Below are 23,147 nucleotides of genomic sequence, written 5' to 3'. Positions count from 1 at the left end.
AATCAGCACCTCAGTCAGCCTTAGCCCAAGCTTCATCCTCCTCCAGCCTCTCTCCTGTCTCCACTCAGGGCCCCTTCCACCTTGTCCGTGAGACCCAAGCCCGCTCGCGTGATTCCCTTCACCCTGTTCGTACTTAGCCGCTGACCACCTCACTCCCTCTCTGATGGATACTGAAAACGGTTCTCTCTTCAGAGCTGGTCTCTGTCCAACATTATCACCCTCGGGCAGCGGGGAGGCACAGTGGGTTAGCGCTGCTGCCTCACGGCGCCGAGGACCCGTGTTCGATCCCGGCTCTGGGTCACTGTCTGTGTGGAGTTTGCACATTCTCCCCCGTGTCTGCGTGGGTTTCACCCCCACAACCCAAAGATATGCCGGGTAGGGGGATTGGCCACACTAAATTGCCCCTTAATTTTTATTTTTATTTATTTTTTTAAATTTAGATTACCCAATTATTTTTTCCAATTAAGGGGCAATTTAGCGCGGCCAATCCACCTACCCTGCACATCTTTGGGTTGTGGGGGTGAAACCCACGCAGACACGGGGAGAATGTGCAAACTCCACACGGACAGTGACCCAGAGCCGGGATCGAACCTGGGACCTCGGCGCCGTGAGGCAGCAGTGCTAACCACTAGGCCACCGTGCTGCCCTAATCGGCCCTTAATTGGGGAAAAATGAATTGGGTACTCTAAATGTTTTGTTTTTTTAATTGGTCAAAAATAAATAATTGGGTGCTCCGAATGTATAAAAGAAAAAATATTTATAAGTTGTTCTCATTACTGAATCTCAGACCAGGCGATTTGACCAATCGTGCAATCCAGGAAACAGGACTCCAGCAGGGTTAAAGGTCTGGCACAGTTGTTATTTTCAGATTCCTCGCATACACTGACTCCGCTTTGACAGAGAGCCATCGAGACTCGAAACGTTAGCTCTCTCCTCGCTCCACGGGTACCGTTCCGGCTTGCTGGGTCATCCAGCATTTTCCCGTTTCGTTTCGGGTTCGAGCAGTCGCAGTGATTTGCTTTTAACTTCAAACCGATAGCATTCACCCACAGATTGGGGAGGAATGGGGGGGGAGAGGGGTGGGGGAAAGGGGTGGAGAGGGGAGGAAACACAATCTGGCCACGTGCAGACGTTAAACCTGTCTCCCGGGTCTGTGGGTGTTTCCCCAGCCCGTGTCACCAATTCGGGGTTGGGTGCAACGCTTGTAAGAAAAAAACCCAATGCAGATTACAGCCCTCCCGACCTTCGAACGGAATGAAGGTACGCCAGCGGGCCACATCTGTCACAACTGGGGCAGCAGGGTAGCATGGTGGTTAGCATAAATGCTTCACAGCTCCAGGGTCCCAGGTTCGATTCCCGGCTGGGTCACTGTCTGTGCGGAGTCTGCACGTTCTCCCCGTGTCTGCATGGGTTTCCTCCGGGTGCTCCGGTTTCCTCCCACAGTCCAAAGATGTGCGGGTTAGGTGGATTGGCCGTGATAAATTGCCCGTAGTGTCCTAAAAAGTAAGGTTAAGGGGGGTGTTGTTGGGTTACGGGTATAGGGTGGATACGTGGGTTTGAGTAGGGTGATCTTTGCTCGGCACAACATTGAGGGCCGAAGGGCCTGTTCTGCGCTGTACTGTTCTATGTTCTATGTAACTCCTGCGGGCAAATCCGAGCAGACCGGGAGGCCGGGACGAGTGCAATATTGGAAGGACGTGAGACAACACTGCACCTCATCCCACACCAGCCAGTCAGCTGGAGTAACGAGTTTCTTCAACGCGATCCTGTGACCCTGCCACCTCAACCTGGAGGAGGTAATGGCAGGAATTAAAGCAAGGCAGTAGGAGAGAGAACGGGCAGGAGTCTTGACGTGACGAGCATTAGGCTCTGAGATAACGCAGAATTGGAACAAGCCACAGGAGCAATGTTTAACATCCATTACCTTATTTATCAAAGCTACGTTTCCAAAGCAAAACACAATATTTTTGAATGATTTTTCCAGGAGCTCATTCACTTTCATTGATTTTGATCTTTACAAGAATATTGTAAATTCTGTTCCAGCTCGGAGATCCTGTGAACGAAGCAGGAAGGAGCGATGATGTCCCAGAGTATATTACAGTGCAGTCATTTTCTAATACAGGGTACAGAACAGTGTTGGGAGTAAATGCCGAGCTTGCCCAGTTCAAATCTATCGCTATGGTCATCGGAATCACCAGATTCATTTTACCGTGTGGGTCCCGGGATTAATCTCTGTGTCAGGATTCCGGGATTAATCTCTGTGTCAGGATTCCGGGATTAATATGTGAGAATCCCGGGATTAATCTCTGTGTGAGGATTCCGGGATTAATCTCTGTGTCAGGATTCCGGGATTAATCTCTGTGTCAGGATTCCGGGATTAATCTCTGTGTCAGGATTCCGGGATTAATCTCTGTGTCAGGATTCCGGGATTAATCTCTGTGTCAGGATTCCGGGATTAATCTCTGCGAGGATTCCGGGATTAATCTCTGTGTCAGGATTCCGGGATTAATCTCTGTGTCAGGATTCCGGGATTAATCTCTGTGAGGATTCCGGGATTAATCTCCGTGAGGATTCTGGGATTAATCTCTGTGTCAGGATTCCGGGATTAATCTCTGTGTCAGGATTCCGGGATTAATCTCTGTGAGGATTCCGGGATTATTCTCTGTGAGGATTCCGGGATTAATCTCCCTGAGGATTCCGGGATTAATCTCTGTGTTAGAATCCCGGGATTAATCTCTGTGAGGATTCCGGGATTAATCTCTGTGAGGATTCCGGGATTAATCTCTGTGTCAGGATTCCGGGATTAATCTCTGTGAGGATTCCGGGATTAATCTCTGTGAGGATTCCGGGATTAATCTCCCTGAGGATTCCGGGATTAATTTCTGTGAGGATTCCGGGATTAATCTCCCTGAGGATCCCGGGATTAATCTCTGTGAGGATTCCGGGATTAATCTCCCTGAGGATTCCGGGATTAATCTCCGAGGATTCCGGGATTAATCCCTGTGAGGATCCCGGGATTAATCTCCCTGAGGATTCCGGGATTAATCTCTGTGAGGATCCCGGGATTAATCTCCCTGAGGATTCCGGGATTAATCTCTGTGAGGATCCCGGGATTAATCTCCCTGAGGATTCCGGGATTAATCTCTGTGAGGATCCCGGGATTAATCTCCCTGAGGATTCCGGGATTAATCTCTGTGAGGATCCCGGGATTAATCTCTGTGAGGATTCCGGGATTAATCTCTGTGTCAGGATTCCGGGATTAATCTCCCCGAGGATTCCGGGATTAATCTCTGTGAGGATTCCGGGATTAATCTCCCCGAGGATTCCGGGATTAATCTCTGTGAGGATTCCAGGATTAATCTCTGTGTCAGGATTCCGGGATTAATCTCCCCGAGGATTCCGGGATTAATCTCTGTGTTAGGATTCCGGGATTAATCTCTGTGTCAGGATTCCGGGATTAATCTCCCCGAGGATTCCGGGATTAATCTCTGTGTTAGGATTCCGGGATTAATCTCTGTGAGGATTCCGGGATTAATCTCTGTATCAGAATTCTGGGATTAATCTCTGTGAGGATTCCGGGATTAATCTCCCTGAGAATTCCGGGATTAATCTCTGTGTTAAAATCCGGGGATTAATCTCCGTGAGAATTCTGGGATTAATCTCTGTGAGGATTCCGGGATTAATATGTGAGGATTCCGGGATTAATCTCTGTGAGGATTCCGGGATTAATCTCCCCGAGGATTCCGGGATTAATCTCTGTGAGGATTCCGGGATTAATCTCTGTGTCAGGATTCCGGGATTAATCTCCCCGAGGATTCCGGGATTAATCTCTGTGTTAGGATTCCGGGATTAATCTCTGTGTTAAAATCCGGGGATTAATCTCCGTGAGGATTCTGGGATTAATCTCTGTGAGGATTCCGGGATTAATATGTGAGGATTCCGGGATTAATCTCTGTGAGGATTCCGGGATTAATCTCCCCGAGGATTCCGGGATTAATCTCTGTGAGGATTCCAGGATTAATCTCTGTGTCAGGATTCCGGGATTAATCTCCCCGAGGATTCTGGGATTAATCTCTGTGTTAGGATTTCGGGATTAATCTCTGTGAGGATTCCGGGATTAATCTCTGTATCAGAATTCTGGGATTAATCTCTGTGAGGATTCCGGGATTAATCTCCCTGAGGATTCCGGGATTAATCTCTGTGTTAAAATCCGGGGATTAATCTCCGTGAGGATTCTGGGATTAATCTCTGTGAGGATTCCGGGATTAATATGTGAGGATTCCGGGATTAATCTCTGTGAGGATTCCGGGATTAATCTCCCCGAGGATTCCGGGATTAATCTCTGTGAGGATTCCGGGATTAATCTCTGTGTCAGGATTCCGGGATTAATCTCCCCGAGGATTCCGGGATTAATCTCTGTGTTAGGATTCCGGGATTAATCTCTGTGAGGATTCCAGGATTAATCTCTGTATCAGAATTCTGGGATTAATCTCTGTGAGGATTCCAGGATTAATCTCCCTGAGGATTCTGGGATTAATCTCTGTGTTAAAATCCCGGGATTAATCTCCGTGAGGACTCTGGGATTAATCTCTGTGAGGATTCCGGGATTAATATGTGAGGATTCCGGGATTAATCTCTGTGAGGATTCCGGGATTAATCTCCCTGAGGATTCCGGGATTAATCTCTGTGAGGATCCCAGGATTAATCTCTGTGAGGATTCCGGGATTAATATGTGAGGATTCCGGGATTAATCTCTGTGAGGATCCCGGGATTAATCTCTGTGTTAGGATTCCGGGATTAATCTCTGTGTTAAAATCCGGGGATTAATCTCCGTGAGGATTCTGGGATTAATCTCTGTGAGGATTCCGGGATTAATATGTGAGGATTCCGGGATTAATCTCTGTGAGGATTCCGGGATTAATCTCCCTGAGGATTCCGGGATTAATCTCTGTGAGGATCCCAGGATTAATCTCTGTGAGGATTCCGGGATTAATATGTGAGGATTCCGGGATTAATCTCTGTGAGGATCCCGGGATTAATCTCTGTGTTAGGATTCCGGGATTAATCTCTGTGTTAAAATCCGGGGATTAATCTCCGTGAGGATTCTGGGATTAATCTCTGTGAGGATTCCGGGATTAATATGTGAGGATTCCGGGATTAATCTCTGTTTCAGGATTCCGGGATTAATCTCCCCGAGGATTCTGGTATTAATCTCTGTGTTAGGATTCCGGGATTAATCTCTGTGAGGATTCCGGGATTAATCTCTGTATCAGAATTCTGGGATTAATCTCTGTGAGGATTCCGGGATTAATCTCCCTGAGGATTCCGGGATTAATCTCTGTGTTAAAATCCGGGGATTAATCTCCGTGAGGATTCTGGGATTAATCTCTGTGAGGATTCCGGGATTAATATGTGAGGATTCCGGGATTAATCTCTGTGAGGATTCCGGGATTAATCTCCCCGAGGATTCCGGGATTAATCTCTGTGAGGATTCCGGGATTAATCTCTGTGTCAGGATTCCGGGATTAATCTCCCCGAGGATTCCGGGATTAATCTCTGTGTTAGGATTCCGGGATTAATCTCTGTGAGGATTCCAGGATTAATCTCTGTATCAGAATTCTGGGATTAATCTCTGTGAGGATTCCAGGATTAATCTCCCTGAGGATTCTGGGATTAATCTCTGTGTTAAAATCCCGGGATTAATCTCCGTGAGGACTCTGGGATTAATCTCTGTGAGGATTCCGGGATTAATATGTGAGGATTCCGGGATTAATCTCTGTGAGGATTCCGGGATTAATCTCCCTGAGGATTCCGGGATTAATCTCTGTGAGGATCCCAGGATTAATCTCTGTGAGGATTCCGGGATTAATATGTGAGGATTCCGGGATTAATCTCTGTGAGGATCCCGGGATTAATCTCTGTGAGGATTCCGGGATTAATCTCTGTGTTAGAATTCCGGGATTAAAGGGCAGCACGGTGGCCTAGTGGTTAGCACAACCGCCTCACGGCGCCGAGGTCCCAGGTTCGATCCCGGCTCTGGGTCACTGTCCGTGTGGAGTTTGCACATTCTCCCCGTGTCTGCGTGGGTTTCACCCCCCACAACCCAAAGATGCGCAGGGTAGGTGGATTGGCCACGCTAAATTGCCCCTTCATTGGGAAAAATAATTGGGTACCCTAAATTTATATTAAAAAAAAAGAATTCCGGGATTAATCTCTGAGGATTTCGGGATTAATCTCTGTGAGGATTTCGGGATTAATCTCTGTCAGGATTTCGGGATTAATCTCTGTGAGAATCCCGGGATTAATTTCACCATTATATTTTCCAGATATAAGTTTTTCCCGCTGAGAGATTTCGGGGTGGGATTTGACTCCAAATTGAGTGACTGTTTTTCGGTTGATAGAGGTCCGGGGTATTTGAAGGAAGATTGATTCCTGTCCCCAATTCTTCCCGATTTAAACGCGGGCCGACGGTGGTGCCAGTTCCAATTTCCTTCCCTCCCACCTCGCCACTCGGTCGACTTTCTTCCCAGGGCACAAAAAACAAACGTTTGGTAATGAATAACTGCGGCACTGGGAGTTGTCCCGGCAACGGTCTCCTAGCAACACGGCGAAACCAGCTCAATGGAGGGAGGGAGCCAGAAAGAAGAGGGGGAAGGAGAAAATGAGGAAAAAGAAGGGAGGGCGAAATGGAGAGCAGAGAAAGGGAGGGGGAAAGTTTATGTCAAGTTTACTCACAAGGCCAAAGTCCTACCATCCTGGAAATCACCCCCACACAGAATGGTAGAACTTAACTTCGAATCCAGTTGGCAAAGCTTTTTTTTTGTTGTTTTGCAATTGAATCATTTGTTTCGAATCCGATTCGCTCCCACTCAAGTTACAAACCTGTTTTTTATAAAGGTCTTCCTTCTCCCTCCCTCGGGATTTACTCGGTGTTGGCTCCTCTGCCCCACCACCACTTTGCAGCTCTGTGCAGATCACACTTGGGTCTAAATGAGTCTCTCTTACTTAATCCCGCCCTTTTCTCTTTCACACCAACAAAAGATAGGGCCCAGCTCACTCGGGCACGTCCTGCCACTTAAAGGGGCACTGCCCGGGTTAAAGAGCGGACCTCAGCACCTTTGCGGTGGGGTGGGGAGGGGTCGGGGGGGGGATCGACCCTTTGGGAGTGACAGCTCACTTGCTCCAATTCAGGACGTTGATCATTTCTCCGGGCAATGGGCAATGATGCCCGGATATGACTGTCAGTGAGCACCTATCCAGGGTGGTGCTGGAGAGGTTCCCCGTCATTGAGAAGGACCCAAATGGGTGGGGCAGTGGGTTAGCACTGCTGCCAATGGGCGCCGAGGTCCCAGGTTCGATCCCAGCCCCGGATCACTGTCCGTGTGCATATTCTCCCCGTGTCTGTGTGGGTCTCACCCCCCACGATCCAAAGATGTGCAGGGTAGGTGGATTGGCCACGCTCAATTGCCCCTTAATTGGGGGGAAAAAAAGGATCAACCCAAATATCAATAAGGGGATCAGGGGTTATGGGGGAGAATGGGGATGAGAAAATATCAGCCATGATTGAATGGCGGAGCAGACTCGATGGGCCGAGTGGCCTAATTCTGCTCCTATATCTTATGGTCTTATGGAACCATTCTTGTAAACCCTCTCCCGCATCGTTACACGGGTGTCACTCCCTGGGGCGATGCCAGCTGTGCTTCACTCTCTCAGTGGCAGTCTGTGCACAGTTCTGGGCGCCATGCTATAGGAGGGGTGTGAACTGTATTGGAGAAGGTGCGGGAGAGGGTTTACAAGAATGGTTCCATAAGACCATAAGATATAGGAGCAGAATTAGGCCACTCGGCCCATCGAGTCTGCTCTGCCATTCAATCATGGCTGATATTTTCTCATCCCCATTCTCCCGCCTTCTCCCCATAACCCCCTGACCCCCTTATTAATAAAGAACCTATCCATCTCTGTCTTAAAGACACTCGGTGATTTGGCCTCCACAGCCTTCTGCGGCAAAGAGTTCCACAGATTCACCAGCCTCTGGCTGAAGAAATTCCTCCTCATCTCTGTTTTAAAGGATCATCCCTTTAGTCTGAGATGGTGTCCTCTGGTTCTAGTTTTTCCCACAAGTGGAAACATCCTCTCCACGTCCACTCTATCCAGGCCTCGCAGTATCCTGTAAGTTTCAATAAGATCCCCCTCAGCCTTCTAAACTCCAACGAGTACAGACCCAGAGTCCTCAACCGTTCCTCATACGACAAGCTCTTCATTCCAGGGATCATTCTTGTGAACCTCCTCTGGACCTTTTCCAAGGCCCCAGCACATCCTTCCTTAGATATGGGGCCCCAAAACTCTTCCCCTTAGAGAATAACCAGGGGCAGGAGATTTAGAGGGAATGTGAGGAAACCTTTTTCACCCAGAGGGTGGTGGGAATCAAACATCAAACAAGTCCTCAAACATTCCTCATACGACAAGCTCTTCATTCCAGGGTTGAGAAACTTCAGTTACAATAATAGTAACCTTTTATTGTCACAAGTATGAAGTTACTGTGAAAAGCCCCTAGTCGCCACATTCCGGTGCCTGTTCGGGGAGACCGGTACGGGAATTGAACTGCTGGCCTTGTTCTGCATCACATACCAGCTGCCTAGCCCACTGAGCTAAACCAGCCCGAAGTTATGAGGGTAGATTGGAGAGGTTAGGACTGTCCTCCTTGGAGAGAAGGAGGTTTGGAGAGAAGATACGATAACAGATGTTCAAAATCATGAGGGGACTAGACAGAGTGGACAGGGAGAAACTGTTGCCGTTCTTAAAAGGATCTAGGACGAGAGAGCCCTGATTCAAAGACAAAACAAGGCACATTGTGTGAGATATCAGGGCAACCACCACTGTTTGGTTGAATGAATGAGCCAGTGTTAACTCCTTCATGTCATTCTATGATGAGGGTATGGATTGGTCAGTCTGCTTGAGTTTGACCTCAACATTCTACTGGGAATGGACAAGAGGCGGTTTGGAAACTGGTTCCTGATCTGGGACGGTGAGTGTGTGAAGTGATTCATAACCGTGAGTGTGTGTGTCCGTCACTAACCTAGTCCCACTTGTCCGCGTTTGGCCAACTGCTTTTTGAAGGACTAAATCGTACCCCCCTCTCCCACTGCCTCTGGCTGCCCCTTCCAGACCCTCACCACCCTCTGTGTGTGAAGAAATCTCCCCTCTGGTTTCTTTTGTATCTCTCCCCTCTCACCTTAAAACCTCTAGTTCTAGACTCCTCTATTTGGGAAAAGATGTCGACTATCTATAGCACGGTAGCATGGTGGTTAGCATAAATGCTTCACAGCTCCAGGGTCCCAGGTTCGATTCCCGGCTTGGGTCACTGTCTGTGCGGAGTCTGCACGTCCTCCCCGTGTGTGCGTGGGTTTCCTCCGGGTGCTCCGGTTTCCTCCCACAGTCCAAAGATGTGCGGGTTAGGTGGATTGGCCATGCTAAATTGCCCGTAGTGTCCTAAAAAGTAAGGTTAAGGGGGGGGGGTTGTTGGGTTACGGGTATAGGGTGGATACGTGGGTTTGAGTAGGGTGATCATTGCTCGGCACAACATCGAGGAGCCGAAGGGCCTGTTCTGTGCTGTACTGTTCTATGATCTACCTTATTGATGCTCCTCATTATTTTATAGACCTCTATAAGATCACCCCCAAGCCTCCTACACTCCAGGGAAAAAAGTCCCAGCCTATCCGGCCTCTCCTTCTAACTCAGACCATCAAGTCCTGGTAGCAGCCTCGTAAATCTCTTCTGCTCTCTTTCTAGGTTAACAATATCCTTCCTATACTCAGGACCAGGGTGGGACAAGACGTTCAATGCCTCCCACCAGATTCCCGAGGCAACTGCTCTTCATGGGACTGGGTCACGGCAGGACACGTCCAAGGGGACAGTGGAAAGGGTTTAGCAAGGTCATCAAAGCAGCCCTGAAGAGGTCAAATGTCTCTTTTTCTAGGGGTGTGGCCAATCCACGACCCTGTACATCTTTGGGTTGCGGGGGTGAGACGCAGACGCAGGGAGAACGTGGGAAGTCCACACGGACAGTGACCCAGACGGAGGTCAAACATCTCCTCTGCCAACTCAGGGAGGTCTCTGGCTTTGTGACTGACCAAAATGGAGAAGGCCTCGCGAGGCCTCGGGGAGAGAAGAAAAACCTCTCAGCAACTCACCTACCTGATCCTTCAACGCCTCCTGCCCTGCGTATGGCAGAGTCTCCAGATCACACAGTAAACCTCTCAGCCATCTCCGAACCTGCTGAACTGGAATGGAATGGAATCATCCTCAATCCCAAGGGACTGACTGAGAAGGAGGATCAAATATCTGAGCTACAAACTGACATTACACCAAGTCAAACACCGAGTGAAATAATACTGAGTCCTTGATACTGCAATAGTCCTTTGACATTGTTGCCACTTGCCTACAGTTTTTAATATTTCACCATTCCATCCTCGGTAACAGACAGGTGATATTGAGCTATGTTCGATTCTAAACATAAATAACCTAGATGAACAGAGAGATCTCGGCATCCAGGTACATAAATCCCTGAAAGTTGCCACCCAGGTTAAGAAGGCATATGGTGTGCTAGCCTTTACCAGTAGGGGGGATTGAGTTTCGGAGCCACAAGGTCATGCTGCAGCTGTACATAACTCTGGTGCGGCCGCTCCTGGAGTACTGCGTGCAGTTCTGGTCACCACATTATAGGAAGGATGTGGAAGCTTTGGAAAGGGTTCAGAGGAGATTTACTAGGATGTTGCCTGGTATGGAGGGAAGGTCTTACGAGGAAAGGCTCAGGGATTTGAGGTTGTTTTCGTTAGAGAGGAGAAGGCTGAGAGGTGACTTAATAGAGACATATGAGATAGTCAGAGGGTTAGATAGGGTGGACAGTGAGAGTCTCTTTCCTCGGATGGTGATGACCAACACGAGGAGACATAGCTTTAAATTGAGGGGTGGTAGATATAGGACAGATATCAGAGGCAGTTTCTTTACTCAGAGAGTAGTAGGGGTGTGGAACGCCCTGCCTGCAACAGTAGTAGACTCGCCAACTTTAAGGGCATTTAAGTGGTCACTGGATAGACATATGGATGAAAATGGAATAGTGTAGGTCAGATAGGCTTCAGATGGTTTCACAGGTCGGCGCAACATCGAGGGCCGAAGGGCCCGTACTGCGCTGTAGTGTTCTATGTTCTGTTATGTTCTAGTGCAGGAGAAGACTATTTGGCCCATTGAGTCAGCACCAAATGTCAGAACGAGCACCCCACCCAAGCTCACGCCCCTGCCTTAACCCCTAACCCATTGGACACTAAGGGGCAATTGATCATGGTCAACATGGGCACGGAAACCTCCTGCTGATTACCACGTACCAGCCACCATTAGCTGATGATTCAGTAATCCCCCATGTTGGACACCACTTGGAGGAAGCACGGAGGGTGGCAAGGGCACAGAATAGGTTCTGGCTGGGGGACTTCAATGTCCATCACCCAGAGAGGCTCGGTACCACCACAGATTGAGCTGGCTGGGCCCTAAAGGACAATAGTTGCGAGGCTGGGACTGCAGCAGGTGGTGAGGGAACCGACAAGAGGGGAAAAACATACTTGACCCCACCCTCACCAACCTGCCTCCTGCAGATGTATCTGTCCATGACTGTATCGGTAGGAGTGATCACCGCACAGTCCTTATGGAGACAAAGTCCTGTCTTCATATTGAGGATATCCTCTATCATGGCACTATCACTCCGCTACATGGGATAGACTTCAACCAGATCTAGCAACTCGAGACTGAGCATCCAAGAGGTGCTGTGGGCCATCAGCAGCAGCAGAATTGTATTCAACCACAATCTGTAATCTAATGGCCCGGCATATCCCCCACTCTACCATTACCGCCCAGCCAGGGGATCAACCCTGGTTCAATGAAGAGCGCAGGAGGGTGTGTCAGGAGCAACATCAGGCGTACAGAAAAATGAGGTGTTAATCTGGGGAAGCTCCAACCCAGGACTACTTGTCAAACAGCACAAGCAGCAAGTAACAGACAAAGCTCAGCGATTCCACAACCAACGCATCAGATCTAAGCTCCGCAACCCTGCCACGTCCAGCCGTGAATGGCGGTGGGCAATTAAACAGCTCACTGGAGGAGGAGGCTCCACACATATCCCCATCCTCCATGGTGGAGGAGCCCAGCACATCTGGGCAAAAGACATGGCTGAGGAATTCACAACAATCTTCAGCCAGAAGTGTCGAGTGGATGATCCATCTGGGTCTCCTCCGGAGGTCCCCAGCATCACTGATGTCCGTCTTCAGCCGATACGATTCACTCCACGCGATATCAGGAAATGGCTGAAGATACTGGATACGGTAAAGGCTCTGGGCCCTGACAATATCCTGGCAATAGTGCTGAAGACTTGTGCTCCAGAACGTGCCGCACCCCTAGCCAAGCTGTTCCAGTACAGAGACAACACTGGCATCTACCCAGCAATGGGGTAAATTGCCCAGGTATGTCCTGTACACAGGAAACAGGACAATCCAACCCGGCCAATTACCGCCCTATCAGTCTACTCTCCATCAGCAGCAAAGTGATGGGAGGAGTCATCAACAGGGCTATCAAGCAGCACTTATTCAGCAACAACCTGCTCACGGACACTCAGTTTGGGATCCGCCAGGGTCACTCAGCTCCTGACCTGTTTACAGCCTTAGGTGGCCATGGGCAGCATGGTAGCACAGTGGTTAGAACTGTTGCTTCACAGCGTCAAGGTCCCAGGTTCGATTCCCGCTTGGGTCACTGTCTGTGCGGAGTCTGCACGTTCTCCCCGTGTGTGCGTGGGTTTCCTCCGGGTGCTCCGGTTTCCTCCCAAAGACGTGCTGTTAGATGAATTGGACATTCTGAATTCTCCCTCTGTGTACCCGAACAGGCGCCGGAATGTGGTGACTAGGGGCTTTTCACAGTAACTTCATTGCAGTGTTAATGTAAGCCTACTTGCGACCATAATAAAGTTTATTGTTCAAACCTGAATGCCAGAGGTGAGGGGAGAGTGACTGCCCTTAGACATCAAGGCAGCATCTGACCGAGTTTGGCATCAAGGAGCCCGAGCTAAACTGGAGTCAATGGGAATCGGGGAAAACTCTCCGCTGGTTGGAGTCATACCCGGCACAAAGGAAGATAGTTGTGGTGGTTGGAGGTCAGTCATCTCAGCTCCAGGACATCACTGCAGGAGTTCCTCAGGGTCGTGTCCTCGGCCCCAACCATCTTCAGCTGCTTCATCAATGACATCCCTCCCATCAGAAGGTCAGAAGTGGGGGTGTTTGCGGATGACTGCACAATGTTCAGCACCATTCTCCCTCAGATACTGAAGCAGTCCGTGTCCAAATGCAGCAAGACCTGGACAATATCCAGGCTCGGGGCTGACAAGGGGCAAGTTACATTCACGCCACACAAGTGCCAGGCAATGACCATCTCCTACAAGAGAGGATGTAACCTCCACTTGCCTGGATGAACGCAGCTCCAACATCACTCAAGAACCTCAACACCATCCAGGACAAAGCTTGATTGCTCCCCTTCTGGAAACATTCACTCCCTCCACCACTGACACAGTGGCAGCCGTGTGTACCATCTACAAGATGCACTGCAGTAACTCACCAAAGTTCCTTAGGCAGCACCTTCCAAACCCACAACCACTACCATCCAGAAGGACAAGGGCAGCAGATACCTGGGACCCCCACCACCTGGAGGGTCCCCTCCCAGTCACTCACCACCCTGACTGGGAAATATATCCCCGTTCCTTCACTGTCACAACATCCTGGAACTCCCTCCCTAACAGCACAGTGGGTGTATCTACACCTCAGGGACTGCAGCAGATCAAGAAGACAGCTCACCACCACCTTCTGAAGGACAATTATGGATGAGTAATAAATGCTGGTCTAACCAGCGATGCCACATCCTGTAAATTAATTTTTAAAATCCACCTGACCTGCACTGTGGGAGGAAACCGGAGCACCCGGAGGAAACCCACGCAGACATGGGGAGAACGTGTAGACTCCACACAGGCAGTGACCCAGCGGGGAATCGAACCTGGGACCCTGCCGCTGTGAAGCCACAGTACTAATAACTTGTGCTACCATGCTGTCCATAGGAATGTATGTCAGGAATAAAGGAGGAAGAAATGCAAGCTCAGAGATGCACTGAGCATGTAGCATGGTACTGATGACCTGGAAGAAGGTGTAGAAGGATGTGTTAGTAAATTTGCAGATGACACGAAGGTCGGTGGAGTTGTGGATAGTGCTGAAGGATGTTATAGGATACAGAGGGACATCAATAAGCTGCAGAGCTGGGCTGAGAGGTGACAGATGGAGTTTAATGTGGAAAAGTGTGAGATGCAGGTAGGTTGTTTCCACTGGCGGGTGACAGCAGAACTAGGGGACATAGCCTCAAAATAAGGGGAAGTAGATTTAGGACTGAGTTTAGGAGGAACTTCTTCACCCAAAGGGTTGTGAATCTATGGAATTCCTTGCCCAGTGAAGCAGTTGAGGCTCCTTCATTAAATGTTTTCAAGATAAAGAAAGATAGTTTTTTGAAGAATAAAGGGATTAAGGGTTATGGTGTTCGGGCCGGAAAGTGGAGCTGAGAGCACAGTGAGAGCCAGTGATTGACAGTGAGAGCCAGTGATTGACAGCGAGAGCCAGTGATTGACAGTGAGAGCCAGTGATTGACAGTGAGAGCCAATGATTGACAGTGAGAGCCAGTGATTGACAGTCAGAGCCAGTGATTGACAGTGAAAGCCAGTAATTGACAGTCAGAGCCAGTGATCGACAGTGTGAGCCAGTGATTGTCAGTCAGAGCCAGTGATTGACAGCGAGAGCCAGTGATTGACAGTGAGAGCCAGTGATTGACAGTGAGAGCCAGTGATTGCCAGTCAGAGCCAGTGATTGACAGTGCGAGCCAGTGACTGACAGTCAGAGCCTGTGATTGACAGCGAGAGCCAGTGATTGACAGTCAGAGCCAGTGATTGACAGTGAAAGCCAGTGATTGACAGTGAGAGCCAGTGATTAACAGTGAGAGCCAATGATTGACAGTAAGAGCCAGTGATTGACAGTGAGAGCCAGTGATTGACAGTCAGAGCCAGTGATTGACAGTCAGAGCCAGTGATTGCCAGTCAGAGCCAGTGACTGACAGTGAGAGCCAGTGACTGACAGTGAGAGGCAGTGATTGACAGTGAGAGCCAGTGATTGACAGTGAGAGCCAGTGATTGACAGCGAGAGCCAGTGATTGACAGTCAGAGCCAATGATTGACAGTGAAAGCCAGTGATTGAAAGTGAGAGCCAATGATTGACAGTGAGAACCAGTGATTGACAGCGAGAGCCAGTGATTGACAGTGAGAGCCAGTGATTGACAGTGAGAGCCATTGATTGACAGTGAGAGCCAGAGATTGACAGTCAGAGCCAGTGATTGACAGTGAAAGCCAGTGATTGACAGTGAGAGCCAGTGATTGACAGTCAGAGCCAGTGATTGACAGTGAAAGCCAGTGATTGACAGTGAGAGCCAGTGATTGACAGTGAGAGCCAGTGATTGACAGTCAGAGCCAGTGATTGACAGTGAACGCCAGTAATTGACAGTCAGAGCCAGTGATTGACAGTGTGAGCCAGTGATTGTCAGTCAGAGCCAGTGATTGACAGTCAGAGCCAGTGATTGACAGTCAGAGCCAGTGATTGACAGTGAAAGCCAGTGACTGACAGTGAGAGCCAGTGATTGACAGTCAGAGCCAGTGATTGACAGTGAGAGCCAGTGATTGACAGTGAAAGCCAGTAATTGACAGTCAGAGCCAGTGATTGACAGTGTGAGCCAGTGATTGTCAGTCAGAGCCAGTGATTGTCAGTCAGAGCCAGTGATTTGACAGTCAGAGCCAGTGATTGACAGTCAGAGCCAGTGATTGACAGTGAAAGCCAGTGACTGACAGTGAGAGCCAGTGATTGACAGTGAGAACCAGTGATTGACAGCGAGAGCCAGTGATTGACAGTGAGAGCCAGTGATTGACAGTGAGAGCCAGTGATTGACAGCGAGAGCCAGTGACTGACAGCGAGAGCCAGTGATTGACAGTCAGAGCCATCGATTGACAGTGAGAGCCAGTGATTGACAGCGAGAGCCAGTGACTGACAGCGAGAGCCAGTGATTGACAGTCAGAGCCATCGATTGACAGTGAGAGCCAGTGATTGACAGTCAGAGCCAGTGATTGACAGTGAAAGCCAGTGATTGACAGTGAAAGCAAGTGATTGACAGTGAGAGCCAGTGATTGACAGTCAGAGCCAGTGATTGACAGTGAAAGCCAGTGATTGACAGTGAGAGCCAGTGATTGACAGTGAGAGCCAGTGATTGACAGTCAGAGCCAGTGATTGACAGTGAAAGCCAGTAATTGACAGTCAGAGCCAGTGATTGACAGTGTGAGCCAGTGATTGTCAGTCAGAGCCATTGATTGACAGTGAAAGCTAGTGATTGACAGTCAGAGCCAGTGATTGACAGTGAAAGCCAGTGACTGACAGTGAGAGCCAGTGATTGACAGTGAAAGCCAGTGATTGACAGTGAGAGCCAGTGATTTACAGTGAGAGCCAGTGATTGACAGTCAGGGCCAGTGATTGACAGTGAAAGCCAGTAATTGACAGTGAGAGCCAGTGATTTACAGTGAGAGCCAGTGATTGACAGTCAGGGCCAGTGATTGACAGTGAAAGCCAGTAATTGACAGTCAGAGCCAGTGATTGACAGTGTGAGCCAGTGATTGTCAGTCAGAGCCAGTGATTGACAGTCAGAGCCAGTGATTGACAGTCAGAGCCAGTGATTGACAGTGAAAGCCAGTGACTGACAGTGAGAGCCAGTGATTGACAGTCAGAGCCAGTGATTGACAGTGAGAGCCAGTGATTGACAGTCAGAGCCAGTGATTGACAGTCAGAGCCAGTGATTGATAGCGAGAGCCAGTGATTGACAGTAAGAGCCTGTGATTGTGGGTTTGAGCCAGTGATTGACAGTCAGAGCCAGTGATTGACAGTCAGAGCCAGAGACTGACAGTCAGAGCCAGTGACTGACAGTGAGAGCCAGTGACTGACAGTGAGAGCCAGTGATTGACAGTGAGAACCAGTGATTGACAGCGAGAGCCAGTGATTGACAGTGAGAGTCAGTGATTGACAGTGAGAGCCAGTGATTGCCAGTCAGAGCCAGTGATTGACAGTGCGAGCCAGTGACTGACAGTCAGAGCTAGTGATTGACAGCGAGAGCCAGTGATTGACAGTGAGAGCCAGTGATTGACAGTGAGAGCCAATGATTGACAGTAAGAGCCAGTGATTGACAGTGAGAGCCAGTGATTGACAGTCAGAGCAAGTGATTGTGGGTTTGAGCCAGTGATTGAAAGAGAGAGCCAGTGACTGACAGTGAGAGCCAGTGACTGACAGTGAGAGCCAGTGATTGACAGTGAGTGCCAGTGATTAACAGTGAGAGCCAGTGATTGACAGCGAGAGCCAGTGATTGACAGTGAGAGCCAGTGATTGACAGTGAGAGCCAGTGATTGACAGTCAGAGCCAGTGATTGACAGTGAGAGCCAGTGATTGACAGTGAAAGCCAGTGATTGACAGTGAGAGCCAGTGATTGACAGTCAGAGCCAGTGATTGACAGTGAAAGCCAGTGATTGACAGTGAGAGCCAGTGATTGACAGTGAGAGCCAGTGATTGACAGTCAGAGCCAGTGATTGACAGTGAAAGCCAGTAATTGACAGTCAGAGCCAGTGATTGACAGTGTGAGCCAGTGATTGTCAGTCAGAGCCAGTGATTGACAGTCAGAGCCAGTGATTGACAGTCGGAGCCAGTGATTGACAGTGAAAGCCAGTGACTGACAGTGAGAGCCTGTGATTGACAGTCAGAGCCAGTGATTGACAGTGAGAGCCAGTGATTGACAGTGATAGCCAGTGATTGACAGTCAGAGCCAGTGATTGACAGCGAGAGCCAGTGACTGACAGTGAGAGCCAGTGATTGACAGTCAGAGCCAGTGATTGACAGTGAGAGCCAGTGATTGACAGTAAGAGCCAGTGATTGACAGTGATAGCCAGTGATTGACAGTCAGAGCCAGTGAGTGGCAGTGATAGCCAGTGATTGACAGTCATAGCCAGTGATTGACAGTCAGAGCCAGTGATTGACAGTGAGAGCCAGTGATTGACAGTGAGAGCCAGTGAGTGACAGTGAGAGCCAGTGATTGACAATGAGAGCCAGTAGGGCAGAATGGTGGCATAGTGGGTTAGCACTGCTGCCTCACGGCGCCGAGGACCCGGGTTCGAATCCCGGCTCTGGGTCACTGTCCGTGTGGAGTTTGTACATTCTACCCGTGTCTGTGTGGGTCTCACCCCCACAACCCAAAGATGTGCAGGGTAGGTGCATTGGCCACGCTAAATTGCCCCTTAATCGGAAAAAAAGGAATTGAGTACTCTAAATTTATTTTAAAGAAAGAGTTTGGTGGCACGGTTAGCACTGCTGTCTCACGGCGCCAAAGAGCCGGATCTACGTCGGGAACGATAATAAAATGTCTCGTGAAAGATCACTGACCTCAAACTACCAGACCTGTTGGCCTTCTGCCAATTTCTATTTTCATCTGCGAATTACTGGTCCCGTGCCCAGGACGACATGCGGTAAGATTTAGGGTGAGCACTTGGGGGAGCTGCAATCACATTTGCTGAGCTCTCGATCTCAATGTGACTCCACACTGGCAAGCAGCCACCGGTGTCAGGGAACTGGATCTGTTGACACCTCTCTTTGATGTTGGGACTGTAGCTCATCCACTCTGGGTGAACGGAACAATGGAAACAAATTGTTTTTGAATTATTCACCACAAAACAAAACATGGACAAAATGTACCATCAACCTGCCGCTCCAATGAAAGCTGCAGGATTATATAATAGCAGCCAGCAACACAGGCTTCCCTGGAGTCGTGGAGAATGATGTAATCTAGTCACATACACCTGTGTATGTGCTGGTGTATGTGTACATGTGTATGTGTACAGGTGTATGTGTACAGGTGTATGTGTATACGTGTATGTGTACAGGTGTATGTGTACAGGTGTATGTGTACAGGTGTATATGTACAGGTGTATGTGTACAGGTATATGTGTATAGGTGTATGTGTACAGGTGTATATGTACAGGTGTATGTGCTGGTGTATGTGTACATGTGTATGTGTACAGGTGTATGTGTAAGGTGTATGTGTAAGTTGTATGTGTACAGGTGTATGTGTACAGGTGTATATGTAAGGTGTATGTGTAAGTTGTATGTGTACAGGTGTATGTCTACAGGTGTATACGTGCAGGTGTATGTGTAAGGTGTATGTGTACAGGTGTATGTGAACAGGTTTATGTACAGGTGTATGTGTACAGGTGTATGTGTACAGGTGTATATGTACAGGTGTATGTGTACAGGTTATGTGTACAGGTGTATGTGTACAGGTGTATATGTACAGGTGTATGTGTACAGGTTATGTGTACAGGTGTATGTGTACAGGTGTATATGTACAGGTGTATGTGTACAGGTTATGTGTACAGGTGTATGTGTACAGGTTATGTGTACAGGTGTATGTGTACAGGTGTATATGTACAGGTGTATGTGTACAGGTTATGTGTACAGGTGTATGTGTACAGGTTATGTGTACAGGTGTATATGTACAGGTGTATGTGTACAGGTTATGTGTACAGATTTATGTGTACAGGTGTATATGTACAGGTGTATGTGTACAGGTTATGTGTACAGGTGTATCTGTTGATAAATCTGTTGAACCCTTCAATTTTGAAAGTCTTAAGGACGTGAACCATGCTTCTACTGCCTGTAATACCACATGTCATAATACCACTCTGGTCTATTGAATACAATTGAACGACATGTAGAGTGGAACCCCTAAACGGCAAGTGGAGCACTACTGCCTGTTTCGTGTGCCTGTTCATGTTCAGTGTCACCTCCAAGCTTCTTTCTATTATTCATTTAACGGATGTCGGCATCGCTTGTTAGGTCAGCATTTATTACCAATCCCTAGTTGCCCTCAGAAAGTGATGGTGAGCTGCCTTCCGGAACAGCTGCAGTCCTTGAGGTGTAGGTACACACACTGTGCTGTTAGGGAGGGAGTTCCAGGATGTTGACCCAGTGAAGGAACAACAATATATTTCCAAGTCAGGGTGGTGAGTGACTTGGAGGGAACCTCCAAGGGATTTTTTCAGTCTAGGTGCGGGTATGTGGCAGTTCTGGATCAGTCCAGGTGCAGGTGTGTAGCAGTTCTGGATCAGTCCAGGTGTCCCCTCGAGCCTGCTCCGCCCTTCAACGAGATCATGGCTGATCTTTTGTGGACTCAGCTCCACTTTCCGGCCCGAACACCATAACCCTTAATCCCTTTATTCTTCAAAAAACTATCTTTCTTTATCTTGAAAACATTTAATGAAGGAGCCTCAACTGCTTCACTGGGCAAGGAATTCCATAGATTCACAACCCTTTGGGTGAAGAAGTTCCTCCTAAACTCAGTCCTAAATCTACTTCCCCTTATTTTCAGACTATGCCCCCTAGTTCTGCTTTCACCCCCCAGTGGAAACAACCTACCCGCATCTCACACTTTTCCACATTAAACTCCATCTGCAACCTCTCAGCCCAGCTCTGCAGCTTATTGATGTCCCTCTGTAACCTATAACATCCTTCAGCACTATCCACAACTCCACCGACCTTCGTGTCATCTGCAAATTTACTAACCCATCCTTCTACACCCTCTTCCAGGTCATCAGTACCATACTACATGCTCAGTGCACCTCTGAGCTTGCATTTTATCCTCCTTTCTTCCTGACATACATTCCTATGGACAGCACGGTAGCACAAGTTATTAGTACTGTGGCTTCACAGCGGCAGGGTCCCAGGTTCGATTCCCGGCTCTGGGTCACTGCCTCTGTGGAGTCTACACAGTGTATATGGGGACAGTGTATATGGGGACAGTGTATATGGGGGGCAGTGTATATGGGGACAGTGTATATGGGGACAGTGTATATGGGGGGCAGTGTATATGGGGACAGTGTATATGGGGACAGTGTATATGGGGGGCAGTGTATATGGGGACAGTGTATATGGGGACAGTGTGTATGGGGACAGTGTATATGAGGACAGTGTATATGGGGACAGTGTATATGGGGGACAGTGTATATGGGGACAGTGTATATGGGGACAGTGTATATGGGGACAGTGTATATGGAGACAGTGTATATGGGGACAGTGTGTATGGGGACAGTGTATATGAGGACAGTGTATATGGGGACAGTGTATATGGGGGACAGTGTATATGGGGAGAGTGTATATGGGGACAGTGTATATGGGGACAGTGTATATGGGGACAGTGTTTATGGGGACAGTGTATCTGGGGGACAGTGTAAATGGAGGCAGTGTATATGGAGACAGTGTATATGGGGGACAGTGTATATGGGGAACAGTGTATATGGGGATAGTGTATATGGGGGACAGTGTATATGGGGCAGCGTATATGGGGACAGTGTATTAGGGGACAGTGTATATGGGGACAGTGTATATGGGGAACAGTGTATATGGGGATAGTGTATATGGGGGACAGTGTATATGGGGCAGTGTATATGGGGCAGTGTATATGGGGGACAGTGTATATGGGGACAGTGTATATGGGGACAGTGTATATGGGGGACAGTGTATATGGGGGACAGTGTATATGGGGCAGTGTATATGGGGCAGTGTATATGGGGGACAGTGTATATGGGGACAGTGTATATGGGGACAGTGTATATGGGGACAGTGTATATGGGGACAGTGTATATGGGGACAGTGTATATGGGGGACAGTGTATATGGGGACAGTGTATATGGGGGACAGTGTATATGGAGACAGTGTATATGGGGACAGTGTGTATGGGGACAGTGTATATGAGGACAGTGTATATGGGGACAGTGTATATGGGGACAGTGTATATGGGGAGAGTGTATATGGGGACAGTGTATATGGGGACAGTGTATATGGGGACAGTGTTTATGGGGACAGTGTATCTGGGGGACAGTGTATATGGAGGCAGTGTATATGGAGACAGTGTATATGGGGGACAGTGTATATGGGGAACAGTGTATATGGGGATAGTGTATATGGGGGACAGTGTATATGGGGCAGCGTATATGGGGACAGTGTATTAGGGGACAGTGTATATGGGGACAGTGTATATGGGGAACAGTGTATATGGGGATAGTGTATATGGGGGACAGTGTATATGGGGCAGTGTATATGGGGCAGTGTATATGGGGGACAGTGTATATGGGGACAGTGTATATGGGGACAGTGTATATGGGGGACAGTGTATATGGGGGACAGTGTATATGGGGCAGTGTATATGGGGCAGTGTATATGGGGGACAGTGTATATGGGGACAGTGTATATGGGGACAGTGTATATGGGGACAGTGTATATGGGGACAGTGTATATGGGGACAGTGTATATGGGGACAGTGTATATGGGGACAGTGTATATGGGGGACAGTGTATATGGGGACAGTGTATATGGGGGACAGTGTATATGGGGGACAGTGTATAAGGGGACAGTGTATATGGAGACAGTGTATATGGGGCAGTGTATATGGGGGACAGTGTATATGGGGACAGTGTATATGGGGACAGTGTATATGGGGGACAGTGTATATGGGGACAGTGTATATGGGGGACAGTGTATATGGGGAACAGTGTATATGGGGACAGTGTACATGGGGACAGTGTATATGGGGGACGGTGTACATGGGGACAGTGTATATGGGGACAGTGTATATGGGGGACAGTGTATATGGGGACAGTGTATATGGGGACAGTGTATATGGGACAGTGTATATGGGGACAGTGTATATGGGGACAGCGTGTATGACGACAGTGTATATGGGGGACAGTGTATATGGGGACAGTGTATATGGGGGACAGTGTATATGGGGGGCAGTGTATATGGGGCAGTGTATATGGGGACAGTGTAAATGGGGACAGTGTATATGGGGACAATGTATATGGGGACAGTGTATATGGGGGACAGTGTATATGAGGACAGTGTATATGGGGGACAGTGTATATGGGGACAGTGTATATGGGGACAGCGAATATGGGG

This window comes from Scyliorhinus canicula, chromosome 30 (genome assembly GCF_902713615.1).
Source record: "Scyliorhinus canicula chromosome 30, sScyCan1.1, whole genome shotgun sequence".
NCBI lineage: Eukaryota > Metazoa > Chordata > Chondrichthyes > Carcharhiniformes > Scyliorhinidae > Scyliorhinus > Scyliorhinus canicula.
This window is presented reverse-complemented; position numbering follows the sequence as displayed.